The sequence below is a fragment of the Pleuronectes platessa genome, chromosome 10 (genome assembly GCF_947347685.1).
Source record: "Pleuronectes platessa chromosome 10, fPlePla1.1, whole genome shotgun sequence".
In the NCBI taxonomy this organism is placed as follows: domain Eukaryota; kingdom Metazoa; phylum Chordata; class Actinopteri; order Pleuronectiformes; family Pleuronectidae; genus Pleuronectes; species Pleuronectes platessa.
Window position 1 is genome coordinate 3020515 of NC_070635.1, and position 14797 is coordinate 3035311.

The 14797-nt window shown below is 42.4% G+C and overlaps 1 protein-coding gene across 1 annotated transcript in view; it reads left to right on the top strand.

Annotated features, from left to right (window-relative positions):
* znf385d (zinc finger protein 385D) overlaps positions 1-14797 on the top strand; it is a 95654-nt gene that overhangs the window by 59844 nt on the left and 21013 nt on the right. The window lies entirely within an intron of this gene.

Consider the following 14797-nt stretch of genomic DNA (forward strand, 5'->3'; position numbering starts at 1 on the left):
AGATAAAGTAGATAGAAAAGATAATAGTGATATTGATTTGTGATAATGTGAAATATTTGTAAGTGCAGAAAGTTTGTGTGTTTTTGATTTTTAAATCAGTTGAAGGAAAAAGGAGAGAAGGAGGTAAAGAGGGACTAATGGAAGGAAATAGGAGAAGAGGTCAAACGGTTGAAAACAAGGGCAGATTAAATGAAGCATGAAGGAAACTAAAATTAAGATATTAGTGATGTTTTCATATGAGTAAATTCATTATAATGTACAAATATTTACTCCAGAGAGCTTTTGTGTTTTTGCTCTTTTCAGGTGAAAATGAGGAAGAGCTGCAGGGAAAGAGGGACTGAAGGGAATGAAATGAGAGACAAGGTCACAAGGATACAATTCAGGACAGATGAGATGAAGTCGAATTATAATAAACATTGTAGTGATTTAGTGGTTTAGTTGATTGCTGATAATGGGACTTATTTGGTCAAAGTACTCCTGGAGCCTGTGTTGTTGCTTTTTAAGATCCGTTGAAGACAGGTGGAAAAGAGGAGAGATGGAGGGAAAGAAGCCCTGAAGGAAGGAAATAAGAGAACAGGGTCAAGGAGGATACAAGGTGGAGGATGAAGGAGAAAAGAAACTAAAATAAATAATGATATCCTGGAAGTGGAGTCAAAAGTATCATTTCAAATATGCTCCGAAGTAAAAAGGCATGTAAACTTTCACGTTCTCTAACTTCCACAAACGAGCGGTATGGCTCCTCTCAGGCGGTTTATTAAAAAGTTGCCGATCTGAGTATATAATTGTGCACAGGAAGCCGAGCAGCTGTTCCAGTGAGTGCAGCAGACGTCGTGATTTACAGATCAGGCTGAAGCTACTTTCCATCTGCACTCCCGCTGAAAGCACACACGCTTTCTATCTGCTCGGATGAGGTCAGATTTTGCTTACGTGACTCCGGAGGCTTAAGAAACATTCACGCTCCCGATGGAGGACGACGACAGTTCTTCCATTCAGGCAGAGAACGAGTGTTACAGGATTTATTGTGTTGTCGAGTGCAGGACAAAGGGAAAAAGGGAAACAGTGAAGTGTGTGCGTGTCCACACCTGCACGGAACGACACTTAATACCTGAGCCTCTTGTTGAGTCTCGATTTTGTTTGAGTCTCTGACACAATCATGAAACCCTGAGCTGGAGGGGAAAGAAAGGATGTTTGTCCTCTCTCTCTCTCTCTCTCTCTCTCTCTCTCTCTCTCTCTCTCTCTCTCTTAATGCATGTAATTGCATGTTGTTGGAGTCGTGAGGTAAAAAGGTTCTTTGTGGCGGCTCCAGTTGAAAAAATGAGCTTTTCAGACACACAACACGATGTCGATGTGCTCGTGGTTTTATTCAGACAAGGTGCTGGAGCAGGTACAAAGCAGCTGATTGATTATGCTGCTGTAGTGTAATCTGTTGCTGGCCGAGCGAATCCATCAAGCGACAGATAACATCGGCCGATACGAGCAAGTCAGTGAGTGATGTATCCGTGTTTACGTGTTTACAGAATAAACAATGCAAGAAAAGATGTGGATTTATTTTTTTACATTTTAACGTTAGAGAGAGATCTTTATCTTTTCTTATTTCAATTTCTAAATATTTGATTGTATCTGTGTTTTCTTTTCATTTATTGTTATAGAATAGTTAGTGAAGTAATACAGTTAATTACTTCAATAACAATATCCTTACAATCATTGCTAATTAATTATTTAACAAATCTAACTATCTATCTATCCATCTATCTATCTTTCTATCTATCTGTCTGTCTGTCTATCTATCTATCTGTCTATCTGTATATCCATATATCTATCTATCTATCTATCTATCTATCTATCTATATATCTATCTATCTATCTATATATCTATATATCTATCCATCTATCTATCTATCTATCTGTCTATCTGTCTGTCTGTCTGTCTGTCTGTCTGTCTGTCTGTCTATCTATCTATCTATCTATCTATCTATCTATCTATCTATCTATCTATCTATCTATCTATCTATCTATCTGTCTGTCTGTCTGTCTGTCTGTCTGTCTCTCTATCTATCTATCTATCTATCTATCTATCTATCTCTCTATCTCTCTATCTATCTATCTATCTATCTATCTATCACAGTTTTATCTTCCACGGAAACTAAGGGGCTATTCCTTTGGTTGTACCTGTTAATATCTGGTGTTATAGATTTTATTATTTTATATAATGATTAAAAAAATCATTATTTATTTCACCAATTAAGCCCGAGCCCACAAAAATGGTCACAGAAAATAATTACGAAATGAATCATGCACCTAAAAGAATAATCATATTTTTGAATTGTGTTTATTTAAAATCGACAAATACTCATTTGTGCCATCAAATAAATAATAAGAGAAATTGATGTTAAAAAGGCCGTTTAATGTAAAAAATTACAAAAATGACAGAACATTGTTTTTGATTGTTTGATGAAGTTTCTCCAGTTTCTCCTCATTCACGAGTCACATCAGGATTAAACTGAGTCTGAGCAGCTCGTTTAGATTAAATCACTTTGATTGACACATCTTCATGAAGCACGTTTGGCTTTTTAATCAACATTCCAGACGCTTCCATGGACGTGTGAATTATACAAGATGTCATATCTGCACCCTGACCCTCTCGGACGGATGAAAGATTTAGCAGCACCTTCGCTTCTCCTGTCGATAAATATTTCAGTGACACATCGACACCAAATTCCTCAAAACAAATTCGGTGCAATCAGAGTTTTGGCTTTGTTCTTTCTTCTGTTTTCATATAATCAAGCCAGAGAGTCGGCGTTGGGTTGAGAGCAGTGAGAATAAAGGTGAGAATAAAAGTTTCCTCACGTCCTCTGACGGCTGTCGGGGGAAATTCAGGGAATTTTCAGCCGGGAAGAGCGAAGTTTAATCTCGTAGCCGAAGTGAAATCGTGAAACTTTTCCTCTTTTTTTTTCGGGACGACTTTGATTCGCAGATTAAAGCATTTGTGTGTCGAGAAGGTGTCGCCTGTTTGGAGGAGAAGCCACAAACAGACACAGAGGCCACTTCTCCCTTTGATAAACAGAGAGTGAGCTTTAAAGAAGTTCGAGGATTGGTCTTCAACTTTCAAAAAACGATTCAGACGCGAAGAGGAGTTATTGAAATTGCCCCCTTGAAGGAAATGGACCAGAGAAGAGAAGGGGGGGGGGGGGGTCAACGGGAATGGATGAGTTTTGAAGTGTAATGAAAGAGAAAAGTGAAAGGAGGTGGAAAAGTAGTTTTTAGTTTAACCGAGTGGTGAGTTGAGGGTGTGTGTAAGTGTGTGTGTGTAAGTGTGTTTGTGTGTGTGTGTTGTCTTTCTTTGGCCCTGAAAATAAGATCTATCTTGCCCAGAGCCCACATTTGTCTTGGAGAAACAATACAAACTCCATTTCCCCCCGCAGAGTAATCAGGAATGTGATTTATTGATCCCGTGCACAGATCTGCACGCTGGGAAATTGCTTTGTGGTCCAGCAGCAGCACACGGGCCTCAGCCTTCACGCTCCATCTCAACCAGTACCAGCCCTTTGCTAAGTCAATGTTAGCATCGATGGGTGTAATGGGAACGTGCTCTTTGCCAAAGCACAAAAAACACAGTGACTAACAAAGTGAGAGGGAGTTCTTTTACACTTCAGCAGCTCATTCAGCCGGCTGCTGCCTGCGGACGCCATGTTTGTTTGTACTTGGCTTTAGGGAACAGGACATCTTACAGTTTATCGAGCTTCCCACAAAGATACACCCGTGAAAAATAACTCAATGAAAATGTCCACAGTCATCGTGACAGATTAGATTGATGCAAATGATAGAAGCAATCCTGATCTCGATCTACACCAGAATTCTAATTTGTATTCCGGGACCCTGACACTGCATCCCTCCACCAAGTTACATGGAAATCCGTTCAAGTTGTTTTGGTGTAATCCAGGTAACTAACACACAAGCCAACCAACAAACAGATAAACATAAATTGTGTCCTAAATGCTAACATGGAGGAGAGGTCGGCGTTTATGACCTGTACTGCATCCTGCCACCAGGGGGCGATCAAAATGATTTGGTTTCACTTTCGGGCATCTGCCATGTCGTTCATCTTTCATGCTGTAGAGAAACAAAATGTAATTTCAGTCTGAATATTAATCAGCGACTGGAAAAAGAAACCAGCAGCACAAGCACAGAATTGTGAGGAGAAAAGTGAACTACAGCTCCCATGATGCATCTTGGTAAGAAACCATCAAAAGAGAGAATGACGGAGTTTGGGTGGAATCCAGCTTCTATGGCAACAAGTCGCAGTGAGTGGACTGCAGCTCTGATTCACTGCAGCTCCACAGTGACGGAGGCTCATCAGTATTCATGTCGGGGTTTAGATGGAGACAGCGACGGCTCCACATCGAACTGAAGTCAAAAAAAATATACAACTTGTACATTCTAGCCGTGCAGATCAATATTTTTAATAATAAGATTGGATTCAGCAATAACTGAACTGCAGAAGGCAATTACTGACGTGGGTAAATGTAAAGATGCAGAAAGAAGCTCCACCAGGATGGAGACCAACACCACGAGTTAAAAAAAAAAAAGAGTGAATATTGTACATTATATTTATTTATTGAGCAGAAACAGAAATCCAATTTGAATGCTCTTAGTTTCTCTGTGTTTCCAAGCAACAGCTCCTCCTGAAAGAGACGTGTTGCTGTTAAATGTTGAGAAACAAACTGGGTCGGGAGTCACTGAGGATTTATTCTGGATTAAACAAGAGGACAACTTGAATGTAAATTTAACTAAACCATCATAACCAGTTCAGTTCAGTCGTTTACTGAGATCCAAGCTCCTAGTGGAAACTTAGTCTGCAGAGGATCTAGATTTTAACAAATGTTTCCAGAAATTAAAGTTGACGATGTACTCAAGGCTGGAAAACTTGAACTAGAACAAACTTTAGCAGATCCAACACAACGTAACATTTGAGCTCATTACCCACTTTAGTAAAGATCTATTACTTTATATCCTTTATATATCACAAGGTCAGAAATGAGTGTCGATCCAAATCTATGCCGACTTCTCTCAGTCTCATCAGGACCGAGCTGTCCACAAAACTTTCTGTGCAACTATAACAATACATTTGAACTGATTAGTCCACGATTCAAACTAAACTCTACGAAGAACCAAACAATAACATCTTCTTCTATGGATCTTACATTCAGCCTGGAGGTGAAACAGAGTTGACACAAGAAAAATCTGAAATAATTCCGAACACAATCTAAAGTGATCTAAACCGGGAACAGAAACAAACACACATTTACTAGTTAAAAAAGCCATTTGAAGAATGTGTGGTGATTCCCGCTCTGTAGCTTCAGCCTTTCATTTCTTTACTGTTGACTTTAAAATGACAGACGACTGCTCGCAGGGCGCTCTGCATGACGGTAAAAAGGAAAAGAACAAAGGCTGAGTCACGGCCGCCATTTGATTTACACGTGTCCCATAAACGTATAATGGACTCTATAAATTTGATCCCTGGGGGGAAAACGTGCGAGCCCACAAAAACGACGGGGAATGATCAAAGCCGGAGAGCAGGCGGGGTGGGAGGGTGGTGGGGGGGGGGGGGGGGGGGGGGGGGGACCACCGCGGTGCCCGGCTGCCTTCCCACCGCACCGTCTCACCTGCCAGGCGCCCGAGAGCCTATCAGCCCCTTATCGTCCAGCTCCAGCTCCGGGGCTTCTTAACCCCCCGAACCCACTGGAAGCTCCACGTCGGCCTCGGCCTGATGTGTTCTCCCACGATGATACTTCTCTCTGTGGATCGCTGCCAGCTCGCCCCCCCCCCCCCCCCCCCCCCCCCGGTGGAATGCAGAGATAATAGCGTCGGAGAGCTGGAGATGATTTTTTATGTAGGTGCTTAGTGCCAGCTCTTCAGGGCGAAGCCGAGCCGCTGCCGTCGTCCAAGTGTCTCCTCCTTGTCCTCCGGTAAGAGACTCTGCAGTCGGGGCTAACAACTCCCCCCCCGCTCCTCCGGGGTGTTTAAATGAAGTGAAATGTCAGCCGCTGCCTGATATCCGATGAACGCCGGGGTTTGAATCCAAAGGACAGTGACACATATTTGTTTCTCGCCTGCGTCTCAGCAGAGGCCTGGTTCTCGGAGGGAAATGAAAGGCCCGGGGGGGTTGAGGGGTGTGGGGGGGGAGTCTGCTTCTGCTTATTTGACGGTGTTGCCATGTGCTTTGGGGGTTCTTTGAGGTGATAACAAAAATATGTCAGCCTTAACGGCCCCATCTGGTCGTCTTCTTAAAGCAGAGAATACCGCTCAATTGGAGAATGTGTTTCAGATTTGGGGCCTTTACGGTCGGTCACAGAGAGTCGCTGGAGTTTTTTTCATGTAAACAAGGATGAAAGCGCTGGAGCCGGATCATAGGTACGAGGTTTGAGCTTCATCGAATCCGTCACCTCCATGTTTAAGTTCAAGCTCGTCCGTGCAAGTTGCTGCATGCGAGACCGCAAACGCTGAACAGATTGTCGCGATGCTGACGCAGCTTCGGTCGAGGAGACGAGGCGATGAGTCAGGGTTTGGAGTCAGAGGCCGGTTGTTGCCTCTCGCTGTGGTTTCCTGAACTGATCTGAGGAGGCAACCAGTGGATTACACGTCCCCGTCAGATATGCAGAATATGCTAATCGAGCTGCTAATTCCAGAAATCTGTCAGTCTGTCTCTAAAGTGGAATTCAAATCTCCAAAAAACTGTTATTATCCGCTTCACACTGGGAACATTGTCCAGGGCCCAGAGGAGCTGCAGGGGACAACACAACACATTCTGAATGAATAGATCCTTTTGATTAATAGTTTATATTCATTTTCACCACATTGGAGTGACATCCTGGCAACAGTATTCACAAAATCACTTCCTCCTCAGCCATTTCCCAAAACAAAATAAAAGCACAATGTTTGTTTTGTTGCTGCTTAATGCTTTTCATACCGAGCGGAGTTACGGAGCTTTTATTTTGAAAGGTTGCAAACTGAAGATTGAGTTGATTGATGAACACACTTCCGAAATAGCCGACTCGCACACAACGTCCAGCACATGAACAATAAAATAATAAATAATATCATAAGTGTTTGAGGAGGACTCGCTAATAACAAGGAATGATTCTGAAGTAGCTCCGGAGCAGAAACACAGGACGAGAGAACAGGAAGTTCTAAAACAGGCTCTAAAACACTCGAGACCTCCTGCCAGACTTTCACTCCTCAAACCTCTGGTGTAGGGAGAAGACAGATGTTCCTGACGGAGGTGACGAGTCTCTTTTCCCTTCGTGATCCACGTCAAAGCTCCGCACCACCAGGAAGAAGAGTGAAAACCTGTGGAGTCGTGTTTCCATCTCCGTCAACTGGTCCTGGAGCCGAGAAATACCTGTGACGACTAAAGAGTCACTTGACCCCTAGAGGGAGTTTGTGATTATGACTTTTCAGACGGAAGACACAAACCAGATGTGTGTGTGTGTGTGTGTGTGTGTTTCTTCAGGTTTTCCCCTCTTGCTCCAGCAGCCCGTCTCACTGGCGGCCTGAGCCTGACGTTAGTTAACCGGAGAACTTGTTGTCGGTGTTTGCCAGCGGAGGATTAACTCAACCTGAGATCTGCCTCCGAGAAAATGTTTACATCCTGTAACGATCCGCTCATTGCAAACACATGCACACTGGTAAATGTGCTGCTATTACGCCTAATGACCGCTGCTTCCAAGTTTCCCAGAGCCGAACATGCTCCATCTCTGACATCCATCCCTCAGTAATCTGCTCCACTGGGTCTGTGTGTGTGTCTGTGTGTGTGTGTGTGTGTGTGTGTGTGTGTGTGTGTGTGTGTGTGTGTGGATCAGCTCAGGCCTCGTGCTTTTCCATGTTTCACCGTCAAACCAGAACCAGCTGCAGCACGAAGGCAAGAAGTCTGCACCTGCACCAGCATTGTTTCCATAATGAAAATCACACCAGCCCCAGAGGGAGGAACTCCACAGTGTCTCTCTGCACAGCTCGACCCGGGGATTTACGAGAGTGACGAACTCCCAGGACTAAATCACGGGGATTTGATGAGGAGGCCCGGAGGCTAACGAAGCTGCGTGCCAGTTGTGCGAAGTCGTCGGACACACCCATGTTGTCTCCACTCGTTCTTCCCCCCCTGTGTAAATCTTTTTTCTCATGAGAAGTGTTTTTCTCCTCGTGATCCAACATTAATGTGGCCCCGGGTTGTGAGACCCGAAACTTGGGGGGGGGGGGGTCAGCCGTAAATCATTCACGCCACGAGAAGTGGAATGGCGGTCGCCTCGGAGTTTGGGAGAAACTGGGCTGAGAGTTTGTGGTTTTGAATTCCTGCTTTTCTGGCTGGGGGAACTCTAAACGTGGAGAAAATCCAATAACTGTTGTTGTGTTGCAGCCTGAGCAAACGCGCACAACCACAAAGCGGGAGGGGGGGGGGGGGGGGGGGGCTTCCTTAATGCATCTCATGAGCGAGAGCGGGGGAGCGTTTAACAATACAAGCTTTTACTTTGGAAGGAAATATGTGTGAGTGTGTATAAATGAATAAATGAGGAGCAGGGAGTGTGGACAGAAACAAGCCGGCTCAGCAGAGTTTCATTTGCATCAAGTGACGCTAACGAAAACCAACGTGAGTGAAAACAGGATCAGAAAGTGAAAGTCCCAGGAGGCCCGAGAGGAAACTCACAGGGAGGACGAAGCATTCTCTGCATTGTTCAGACTCAGACTTTGCAGGTGGCTCATGCATTTATTATTTTTTTTTTTTCATCCAACGGCATCGATTCTGGGAAAATCCAATAGGTGTCCGTGCTCCTCGGGCTCTTCTCTCATTACCTCGTTTGATATTCATGCTGGAATATTATGAGAAGATAAATCGTTTAATCTTAGTTTTTTATTGAACCCTGTCGTGAGCGAGCCACTCCTCTCCGTCCTGCGGGGGGAGCCGACGCAGCTTTGAGAGAATGATGGATTAGAAATTAGCCAGCGAGGGAATTTGTGCAAAAACACGATCAAACTCCGACCGCTTGAGTTTTCACTGAACCAACGTCGGGTCCTCCATTTACAAGAAAAGACTTTCCAGGGCCCTAACGTTGCACTTTTCCAAAAGCTCGTTAAGAGGAAAGGCATTAAGGAGCGGCCTTATCAAAAAGAAAAGAAAAGTTTTCATTGTGATTAATGAGAGTCATTTATATCCATAAACGGTGGATTTAAAATGTTGGTTTTTTTGTCGACAACTTCACAGCAGTGGTACCGCTGAGCTCAATCACCTGTCAATCACAGAGTGTGTGGGTGGGACTGTTGAAGTCAACACAATCTGCACCTCTACAGATGACTCACACGTGTTGGTTTCTAATCGCACTTTTGATTTCACTTGGAAACTCTTGAGACGTCTCAGCCGGCACAGGTTTTTATATTTTTAGTTCAGTGTGTCACAACTCCCCCCCCCCCCCCCCCCCCCCCGAGCAGCTCTGTCATGAAACAGGACAAGTGTTGCCAGGGAACTGTTTTTACTTCTGAAGGTTTGTTCAGAATTACAAATTATGACTAAACCATCATTTTGATTAGATCTGATCATATTTTTTTTTTATAAATCAAACAAATTTGCATTTACTGGATCTATATGTATCAGAGCCTGGATTATTTTTATTATAAGCAAAGAGAAACATGTATTTGGTCCAAATACCATGGAGTTATACATCTAAACAAACTATTTACCTAGTGTAGATCATGTAATTCTGAATATAAGAGGCTAATATGTTTCCTGAAGAAACTGTGATCGATGCTTCTCTTATTTTAATTAAGATTAGTTTGTCCTCTGAAGTGAAAGGTGCTGAAAGGAATGTGGCAGTTGCAGGAGGACCAGGTATAAAGGGGGGGGGGGGGGGGGGACGCTGGTACATCTCTATCTTTCATCTCAGCTGGACGGGGAACAGAGAGCCTCCAGGGAACTCTCCCAGTTCAATATTTCATCCTGATGGGGCCCGGTGGTTTGAGAGGGGTCAGCGGTGAAGAGCAGGGGGGGACGGGGGGGGGACATGGAATGAACGTTCATACCTGGTGAAAGAGAAAAGAAAGCACCACCTCCGGGCGAGAGAATTGCAGGGAGAAGGTCTGTGGGGGGGGGGGGGGAGATGGAGGGAGGACCTGGAAGGAGGAGGAGCAGGAAGTAGGTTGAGAAGAGATCAGTTTGACCCTGGACAGCAGCTTTCTTCATATTTACAAATGTCTCTTCATCTTAATTCCACATAATTCCTTGCTTTAAAAATCTAAATAATAACGAGACTATGAAGAATCTTTAAGCGTAAGGAAGAAGTCTCCGTTATTCTGTGTTACACTTATAAACAGGAAGACAAAAGCTGCACCAAAAAACACTTTCTAATTCTGAAGACGTTTTCTGTCTCCACTCGAAGGAGAAGCAGATAAACAAGAATAATCATGGAGTGGAAACGGAAGATTCCCCCGAGGCTTCAGAGGGAAGGACAGATTCACCGCTTAGTATTTACTTCAAGGTCTGAAAACTTTACTGAGGCGTTCGCGTCGTCCCTCGGTCGTTAGTCTCCGTGGATAAAGAAGCGTGTGAATGTAAACGAGTAAATTTAGCAGGAGATCAATTAGATATTTAGAGTCAAAACCATTAGAAAATGAAAGAAGCATCTAAAACTTTAAATCAGATTTTATTAATTTAATTCTAAGTGCAGTTTGTGCGGTTTCCTTTTCCTTCGGTTCCGTCTATAACATCGGTCTTTATGAGTGAATGTGTCTGTTAGAGTCATTAGGTCCATTACACTTCACCTAATTGCTCACTTTAGAATATAATTTCCAAATAAACGTCTCGTGTGGAGCCAGAAACATCACGAAGGCTTCAGGGCGAATGTGTGAGTCTGAATTCAGCCTGAAGCAAAACATCACTTCTGTTTGCTTTAATTCAACACACACAAATATATATAAATAAATATGTATATATATAACATATCATTTTTTATCATATACAAGAACTTTACCAGTTACACCCAGCTGGATTTGCTTGTACACAACAGGCAGAGGAATTCTCAACGCTTCATTTATTTCCTTCCTAATAATTTCTTGAAAGTTTCCTGGAGCCGCCGACGTCGCTCGGTTCTAATTACAGGAAAAAACCCAGAAGCGAAAAACTCTGAAGACGTCCAGATGAATTTCCACGAGAGAGAAAAAGAGGCTCCGATTAAAACCCAAGTGGAGCTTTGTTTGTCATTGAGTCATAACTGGAAACTTTACTCCACTTTAATGCTGAGTTATAGTCGTAGAGTTGTGCTACCTTAGAACTTTGGGGATAACTGGAAAGTGCACGACTGCTCCAACAAGGTCTTCAACTAATTTAACTGTGAAATCGTAATTTTCTATCACTTAAAATTTCACACATGTGCTGCTACATTGTGAATATTATATTACATTTGTTATATTTTCTTGTGATTTTAATGGTGGGACTCAAAGCTGATTATTTTATTCTTTCTTTTAACTGTAATTGTTGCCAAATATACACTTTTTTTCTCTGAAACATTTTAGTACTATAGTAAGGTGTATAACTTTAACCTATCTACCTTTTTTAAATCACTATCAGCTGGTTAACATGCTGATAGACTTGCTGTAAAAAGTTGCTTATCTCAGAGGATTCATGTTCCAGGTTATGAACTAGACACCACACGTCGGAAACTTGTGCCAGTTTTGCATCTTGCTCGATACGGAGAACAAAATCACAAATGTGTAAAATGTTAATAGACATATATGTGCTAGTTCAATGGGTTAGGGCCAGAAAAGTTGTAGCATCAAGTTCTTTACGAATGCAGCTACGTTAACTCGCCACGTTTCCAAGTCTCAGACTCATCTCTTACATCGAGCTGTCAATCACCCGGACCAGACTCTGGATTGTGGCACTGGTTTTCATTATCTCTGTGATCTGGTCCCTTTGGCGTGGGAGGACACTGGACTTTTTTTTAGCCTTACATGATTGATAGCTTCATCACTGTCAAGTTTTCCTCTTTAACTTTAACATCACGAGAGCTGCTTTGAGAGTGAGGCGCCGTTTCATCCACACATTATATGAATTCATAACTGATGGTATGTGACAGAGAATCTAGTAAAACACAAGTCGGAAATAAATCTGAATTCCACAATAAACTATATTATAAGTTTAATAATGTCAATGGAGACTAAAAAGAAGAATAACACTTTATTGGGTTTTTTTCAATGTCGTATTTTGACATTTTATTTTCCTCCCCACATTTCAAATGTTAATTTTACATATTTAATGAGGTGAACATGTCCTTTGTGTCAGTTTAAAGGACACATTTCTCTTTTAACTTCATTAAACACCATTTTTCTAATGATGTGTTTAATCATGTGTTTGACTTTTCTGACCTTTGACTAGTTTAAAATATCATACGCCGTCTTTGGAGACAATAATAGAGTCAGACTGTATAGTCTGGATTTCAATTCTCCATCTTTCACACAGTGCAGGACCGTGTTTACGTTTCAGTCCATGTTGGACGTTCATCCGTGCAGACTGAGGCGTCCATATGCTGCTTCATCATATATAAACAGTGTATAAACAGTGTATAAGCAGTATATAGGCTCCTCTCACAGGTCCACCACAGGTCACATCATTACAAACACAACGTTACTCTCTGAGGATTCTTGAGCTCCTCAGAAAATCCTGTTTCCCCGACTTAGAAAACATCGATCTGACGTCTGAGCTTTGAATGTGGAGAAAAAAACAATGGACGCTGTAAACAGCATGTGGTGTATTTGTGTTTAAACATCAGCTTGACACCTCCTTCCAACACCAGCATATATATATATATAGAGGAATGAGGAGCAGAGTGTTAGGTGTGACAGGCAGATGGATCATTTAAAACGTATCCACATGTAAGAGGAGGATTCACAGCTTCAGGTTAATATTAGAAGCTGCTGAGAATTACGTTAATTGGTTTATAAGTGATAAAGCAACTGTACAAACATTTTCACAGACTTTCAAAGTTCTCCTGAATTAAAAGAGGCGTTCATGTGAAAACAGTTTTTTCCGATTATTCCCACGTCTCAAACAAACGCTGGCACGTAGGTTCAACGCTGGAATGATGGCGCAGAGGAAATGGGGGAAAATGTCACATTTCAGATTCTTCATTAAAGCCCTTAAGGGTGGAAAATCTACATTCTATACATTTATATTCTATATCTATAACCAGAGACAAAAGGACGAGAAGACAAAGGACAGTTCAAGCGCTGTCTCACTGGTCACTCACCTCCCGGTTGCATCATACACTTGAAACGCTCATTATCAGCCAATTACCCCCCCCCTTTCCCTCCCTTTATTTCACATGCTAATTCCTGTCCTCCCCAACGTGGAAACAATCCGAGATGGTGGCTGGTGATGAACCGACGCACTGGGTCAGGTGGCCGAGGTAATTGGGAGACACATAGAGGGACGGATTACATCTGACAGGTCATTCATCCCACTTTGGTTAACAGCAAGTGAGGCCGGCTGTGAGTGGAGCATTTACAACCTCATTGTCCAGTCAATCACTCGCTTATATATACTGTATATACATATATGAAATGGATTTTGATAGACGTGTTTATTTTATAATATCTCCCATGGGCTTGAACAGACAGGATTCCTCGGGGCCTCCGGGGAGCATGTCAAGAGATGACCCAGTGTAAACACATATGTTTTAAATATGGCATATACATCCTATATAATAAATTATAACACGGACATCTGTTGGATGTGATCTCTGGAAGCTCGGAGTAAAATAACACGCAGCTTTTACAACACACGTCATTTTAGAGCCGCGGCTACCGACACTGCTGAGAATAAACATGGTTTTTATCTGGTCGTTATTTTCTGCTTTTCTTTTCTCTTCTAATCAGTTTGGAGTTTAAACAATTTAAAAATAGGTTCAATTAAGAAAAAGAAAAGAAATCAATTGTTCCCACTGCCATTAAATGCACTTATTGGCTTTGGTGTGAATTGAATTTTAAACGAGTCACAGTCACATCGCTTCTGGTGACTTTGAACCACGTAAAAGTCTCGTGGTTGAAACATCGATAAAAAAGATGGAGATGTTGGAAAATATATTTTTCTTTGGCAAAACTTCAAAGGTACAAATCAAAGGACAAAAACAACTGCAAAGAACAAATCACCATGGGTGCTACACGTGTCACACAAAAGTTCACTCCCTAAAGTGAAACCAGAACAAACAGAATTGGTCCTGACCGTGTTCCAGACCCTCAGGTGGGAAGAGTTGTGTTTCCCAATTTAAAAATGACTTAATTCTGGATTAACACAACAACAGGGAATCTTTTAAAATGTCCCACTCTTCTGACTCCACCCTCTGACATGTTGAGTCAGGAATGGGCAGAAAATGACGGCTCCTCTTCATCGAGGAGTGGGTTTAATGGTTGTACTGTGTTTGTTGCCTTTAGCTCATAATGGTTTCAAGTTCGATCGGGTCCCTCATGATGCAGGATAACGAAACACACGTCTGAACTTTCAAACTTACAGGTAAATAAATAACCATCAGTGCCTGTGTTTGTTCCAACAAATGAGAAAACAGGTTCTATATCTAGTTATTGGTATCGATCCATGTTATGACTCTCTCACGCCGTAGAGGAGTGAAACCCGGAGCGACTGTAATCTCCCTGAAGAGTTCACACCATCAATTAATCCTAAATATCACATAATTGATTCTTTGGTTTATTTTAGATCCAGAGCTTTTCCATTAGGCTCCAACTCCGTCTGTCAAACACGTCA